Source organism: Vulpes vulpes, chromosome 5 (genome assembly GCF_048418805.1).
Source record: "Vulpes vulpes isolate BD-2025 chromosome 5, VulVul3, whole genome shotgun sequence".
NCBI classification, from domain to species: domain Eukaryota; kingdom Metazoa; phylum Chordata; class Mammalia; order Carnivora; family Canidae; genus Vulpes; species Vulpes vulpes.
In genome coordinates, this window is record NC_132784.1 from 78,308,924 (window position 1) to 78,315,325 (window position 6,402).

The 6,402-nt window shown below is 42.4% G+C and overlaps 1 pseudogene; it reads right to left on the reverse strand.

Annotated features, from left to right (window-relative positions):
• Positions 1-1,812: 1,812 nt before the first annotated feature.
• LOC112930538 (olfactory receptor 9I1-like) lies at positions 1,813-2,744 on the reverse strand (annotated as a pseudogene).
• Between the last annotated feature and the right edge of the window lie 3,658 nt (positions 2,745-6,402).

Here is a 6,402-nt window from a genome sequence, read left to right on the forward strand (position 1 = left end):
GCTGCACCAGTTCACATTCCTACCAACACTGCAAGAGGGTTCTCCTTTCTCCACATCCTCTCCAACATTTGTTGTTTCCTGTCTTATTAATTTTCCCCATCCTCACTGGTGTGAGGTGGTATCTCATTGTGGTTTTGATTTGTATTTCCCTGATGGCAAGTGATGTGGAACATTTTTTCATGTGCTTGTTGGCCATGTGTAGGTCTTCTTTGGAGAAATGTCTGTTCATATCTTCTGAAATCTGGTCTTTTCTGACTAAACTGAACCTGCACATTGATTTTCATTATCTTTCTTAATCTTCCTTTCAACAATTCTTCCAAATAGGAAGCATTAGTCTTTTTTTAATTAGAGAAAACTGATGTTCCAAAATGGTAAGGCATTACTTGAGAAGGTAATTCTATTTATGACTGTTTGCTGTAGGTCTACCATTGCTGATTTTGCAGCCCCCAGGAATGAGTTTATTGAGAACAGTGACTGTCATGAGTTACAAAAGGATCGGAAATTCAGAAGGTAGAGAATTGTCATTTGGACACTAGGTAGTAGAGTCCTAGAGATACTGGAAACCATTTGGGAAGACATAAGTAGTCAAAGGAAGCATCCCTCCTTCTACTAATCTAATCTCTACTAATGGGAAATTTCACTGGGTTCATGATTTTTTCATTAACTTCCTCATAATGAGTTGGCATGTTATTCATACCATAAAAGAAAAAAAATCCTCACTGCCTTCGCATTAGTATGATTCCAAGTTATCATCTTCCACAGAGAATATAAGTTGATATCAATGAGCACAGAGATGACAAGATAAAGAAGGAGCAATTGGGGAATTTAAGTGTGGTTGATTTGGGGTTGGGGACTTGGATATAGCAGTCAGTTCACTTAGACTATGTTAATTTGTAGCTCTGTGATATCAGAGAGTAGCCCCCAAACCCTAGGAATTTGGAGGTGAGGTAAAGAGGGAGAAGGCAAGATAAGGGGGGTAGAGGGAGTCCTCTAAGCAAACTTCACCAACCTTGTGGTTTTCACTAAACTAAACTAAACAACTAAACTAAACTAAACAACTAAACTAAACTAAACTAAATTAAACTAAACTAAACAACAACTAAACTAAACTAAACTAAACTAAACTAAACTAAACTAAACTAAACTAAACACAAGCTGGTAGTTCTTCTCACCACTTCTTATATGCTACTGAAAGCTACCACTCTTTTAAAAAAAATTTAAATTCAATTTTCTAATATATAGTACATCATTAATTTCAGATGTAATTTTTAATAATTCATCAGTTGCATATAACACCCAGTGCTCATCCCATCACGTGCCCTTCTTAATGCCGGTTACTCAGTTACCGTATCCTCCTACCCATCACCCCTTCAGCAACCCTCAATTTGTTTTCCAGAGTTAAGAGTCTCTTATGGTTTTTCTCTCTTTCTCTGATTTTTTCCCTTTCAGTTTTCCCTTCTTCTGTTATGGTCCTCTGCACTATTTCTTGTATTCTGCATATGAGTGAAACAATATGATAATTGTCTTTCTCTGATTGACTTATTTAACTCTGTGTAATACCCTCCAGTTCTATCCACGTTCATGTACATGGTAAGTATTCATCTTTTCTGATGGCCGAGTAATATTCCATTGTACATATAGACCACATCTTCTTTATTCATTCCTCTGTTGGAGGACATCTTGGCTCCTTCCACATTTTGAAAGCCATGATTATGAGGGCAAGCACCACATGGTGTTGAAACTTATCAGAGCATGAAGATCTGGGAAGAAAACAGGTTAGGAAGAATGACTCTCATGGGCATTCTTTGGGAACTAGATTTTATCAATGACTTTCCTGAATGTAGCTTTTACATATTTGTTCCTCAGACTGTAGATCAAGGGGTTCAACAGGGGGATGACCATGGGGTAAAAGACAGACACAATCTTCTCCTCTGGGAATTGGTCTGAGTTACTTCTCTGGTACATGAAGGCAAGTGTCCTGAAGAAGAGGACAACAGTGGTGAGGTGGGAGGCATAAGTGGAGATGATCTTGGCTCTCCCACCAGCATACCTCACCCTCAGGATGGCTCTGATTATGAGCATATAGGACGCCAGGATGATCATGACATTGGCAAGGAACATGAACTTGGCAAAAAGAGGATGACAATCACATTTTGTGTCGTGCTGTTCCAGGCAAGCTTCAGCAGGGATGGGAAGTCACAGAAGAAGTTGAACTAATTGTGGTCACAGAAGGAGAGGGTGAAGGTGCATGTGGTATGCAGGATGTCCCTGATACCCCATAGACATAGGCTGCAGCCAAGGATCCCTGCAGGTGCCTGGAGTCATGGCCAGGTTATATGCAATGGGTTGCTGATGGCAACAAAGTGGTCATAGACCATCACTGCCAGCAGGAAACACTCTGTGCCTGCAAAGATGGTGAAGAAAAGACTGTATAGCACATTGACCAAAGGAGATGACTGTCTTGCCTGTGGCCAGTGTGTCTGTCCAGGATCTGAGGGGTGATCACTGAGGCATAGCAGGAATCCAGCAGGGCGAGATGGCTCAGGAAGAAGTACATGGGGGGTGTGGAGTTGGACATCCACTTGGATCAGAATGATAATTCCCACATTCCCCAGAAGGGTGATGATATAGAAAATGAGAAACATCAGGAAGAGGGGAATCGTCAGTTCAGGGTGATCTGTGAAGCCCACAAGGATGAACTCCATCACAGCAGTGATGATTATTGTTTTTTTTGGGGGGGCCATAGACTTGATATAGCTAGATGGTTGGAAGAGGCAGATGGCAGCAGAGATTCCAGAACTGAAGGCCTTTGCTTTCTTCAGTGTCAGATATTAGGTGACAATCTCAGATAGTCTCTGTTCAGAGAGAGAGAAGAAAATGTTTGCCATCTTGAGAATCTATAACTAGCAGTTACAATGGAGGGCTTTTACCTATCTCTCTGTCCCTCCTGAAATCAGTGGGTATTTCTTCAAGTGTGCTTGCTTGTCATCTTTAAGACCAGAGAATCTTAGACTGTCAAGGCTGGAAGGGACCATTGTAGCATCTCTCTATTCTAGAATACCCCTGACAAATTGTTGCATAGCCCTCGGGTACACCAGGGCTACCTTGGATGGCCTCCTAGGCTGTGCTCTGCACTACTCCATGTGGGGCAGCTCATTGGCCTGTAGTGAGTGGTGCCTCCAGAGTTGTCAGATACAGGGCCTTGGGCTAATGCTTTCTGTGATGGGGATTTTGGGGGCACTCTATCTTTGGAAATGTCTCCCTGTTGGGGAAGCCACATGGCTTCTTCCATATCTCCTACATGTTGACATATTCTACATACTGATGTTATGTTAAGTAGAATCCCTCTCTCCCAAGACAGTGTTAATGATCACTTTTATCTAATCTCATCTCCAAGTCAAACATTTCTAGTTACTTCAGCAATTCCTTTTGAGTGCTTTCATCATCTGCTTCTGTTCTTCTGTGAACCAGGTCATCATCTGTCTCTGATTTCTTTCCCTAGGGTCTGAGAAAGAAAGCGACTCTGTGGAAACCTTTACATTAATGGAGACCTTATTCTGTGTCAGATATTTCCTTTCCACATTAACTTAGCAGTCATCCCAATAATCCTAGAATAACCATTATGGGTTTCACTTTTGAAATGTGTTATTAGCTAAGGTTCAGAAAGTTAAAGTGGCTTGTCAAAGAATAAATTGCAAGTGGTGAAGCCAGGATTTAAACCATGATGTCCGGGATCCCTGGGTGGCGCAGCGGTTTGGCGCCTGCCTTTGGCCCAGGGCGCGATCCTGGAGACCCGGGATCGATTCCCACATCAGGCTCCCGGTGCATGGAGCCTGCTTCTCCCTCTGCCTGTGTCTCTGCCTCTCTCTCTTTCTCTCTGTATGACTATCATAAATAAATAAAATTAAAAAAAAAAAAATAAACCATGATGTCCTAACTCCAGGACATTGCTTGTTTTCCCACCCTACAATGGTCCTTCACCTTTTCCTTTAATGTTTAGCTTTCATAGGCTAGAGGTATGGGGTTTATAGTGTTTGGTAGAACCAGTTTTCTATAGAAATAAGACTGATTCTTCACTTTCTGTCAGTAGAATGAATTATTTTGTCAGCTACTTATTGCTCTGGGCTCAACTCTCTAGGATAAAGCCTTTTGGGGATCAGGACGGAGGCTACTCTGTCAGGGATTCTAAGACTTCACTGAGAGGCTGATTGGTTAAGGTTAAAGAAGACTTGTTTGTGAACTATGGAGTTCTCACTGGCCATAGAACTTCCACAGAACATTTTGGGGTAATCTGTCAATTTTGATCCTTTGGGATTCCGTGGCTCATAAGGCAAAAAGTGGTCCCAGAGTTTCAGACACAAAATACGAGGTCCACCAAATTTCTAATAATTATCACCTTCAACAAGGTGTGGAAATTGATATATAGCAGATCTATTGCTTGGCAGTAGCCTGAGCATGGACTACCCTCGTTCTTTCCATGGCTTCCATCTTTTTTGGCCTGTGCTTTCTAACCTGGGTCTAGTGGACACTGAAAATGAAAGGAAGTCCTAGATTGCTGAACTAAAGGGAATTCTTGGGATTCTAAGACTAGTTTAAGCATCTTCCCTCCAGAACATTGTTATTACTGTGATATTTTTTTTCTGTGCTCCAACCATCTGCTTATTTCTGTCCCTTTCTCAAAGGAATTTCCTATCATTTCTATATTCCTTGCTTCCTTTAGCTGACCTGAACATAGTCATGGCTTATCACCCCTTAGAGTTTCATCTCTGTTAGTACTATGAGGAACTGAAACATTATTTCAGGATTTCCTGGCAGAAATACTTTAAAAAGAGAGTTTTATTTACCCAGCTGTCTTCTTTTTTTGGTTGGGGGGGTTGCTGGGAGGGGTGACAGTCCAAAAGTCAAAAAGTTGAAAGGATATAGTCAGCCCCATATTAACTGTCTGCTGTATCCAAAGGTACACAACAGCTTTCACACCTTCAGCTGGGCTGTGAATGGGGCTGGTATTGTGACATCTCTTTGAGACCTTTCCTTAACTCAGCTTGGAACTTTTTATCACAGACATCCTGCATTTGCACCCAAATCTATTATTTTGCTCTATGACTCAGGAGCTCCTTCTTTCATGGAAGTATTTTCCATCTTTATTTAGCCACAAAGGTTTTCTTTTTTCCTTCTTTCCACAGATGTGCAAATTTAGAGCTAAGGAACTCCTGCTTTAAGTGTGCCATGCTTAACTAGACATTCTCCGAGGATTCTTTTCTTGCTGCTCCTATCTCTGGATCCTGAGATTACAAATATGAGTTTCTCTGAGGGTCTTAATATATTACTCTGAATGCTTCAGAAAAAAAATGAATGTTTCAATAATTTGAACTAAATAACCAATGAATTCAGATTTCTGAACAATCATATGCTTTGCAGACTTATAGCTATATCCCACTGCTTAGTAGGATGTGGACTGTCATGATTGGCCAATCACAGCACCTTTGTTCCCAGAATGGTCCATAGCCTTTCAGTCCATCCCTTTGACATGCCCCATAACACTGGTGTAGCAGCTCACACAGCCTGGCAACAGACACCCATCCTGCCCTAACTGATCTTTTTCACCTAGAGGGTCACATTCACCTGGCAGCTCTCTCCTGCACAGTGATAGCCACAACTAGCATCTATTCAAGCCATTGATTGTCTTAAAGGGAAAATGATGAGAATGTTCCTTGAAACTTCGAACAGCTTTTAGCTGTTGTACTGTTTCTGTGTCCATCTGAACGTGGCATTGTGTCAGGTGAGCATCTGGGTGACTGGGTTCTCTTTCTCTCCAGTGTTTGGGGGTCGCTGCATACATGGCTCTCAGGATGGGCTCAGTGAACCTGAGACATTGAAATGGCAGCTCACATCCTCCTCTCCACACTTGTTGAAGGCACCCACGACCCTCCAGAGACCCCGGACCTGACAGCCACACAGAACCCGGGACTGGAAAGAATGCGGTGATGTGGTTCTGTGCTTTTCCAGCTCTGCTCCTCAGACGTCCCAGCTTTTGCAGAGTTGCCGACTCAGCTTCAAGCAACGCAGCGATTCCTTGAACTCTTGTAAACAACCAGGTGCTTCATTTTATTTTGTTTGGAAAGGGGGTTCCAATGTTTAAAAGAGACTTGACTGCACCTGGTATACTATGTTCTCTTCTTTTGGCAGATGGGAAAATTGAAGCCCAGAGAAGAAGCAACTTTTACCCAGTGTGTCAGAAAATATTCCCTCCCCAATTTATCCTGGTGGGGACTCTACACTTAGTGTCTTATTTGGAGCCTCAGGAGAGGCCATGGAGTCATTAAAGAACAAACCAGAACTGACAATCCAGGGTGGGGCCACAGGGATGGGAAGGTTGCTGGGACACTCAGAGGCCAGGGGCTC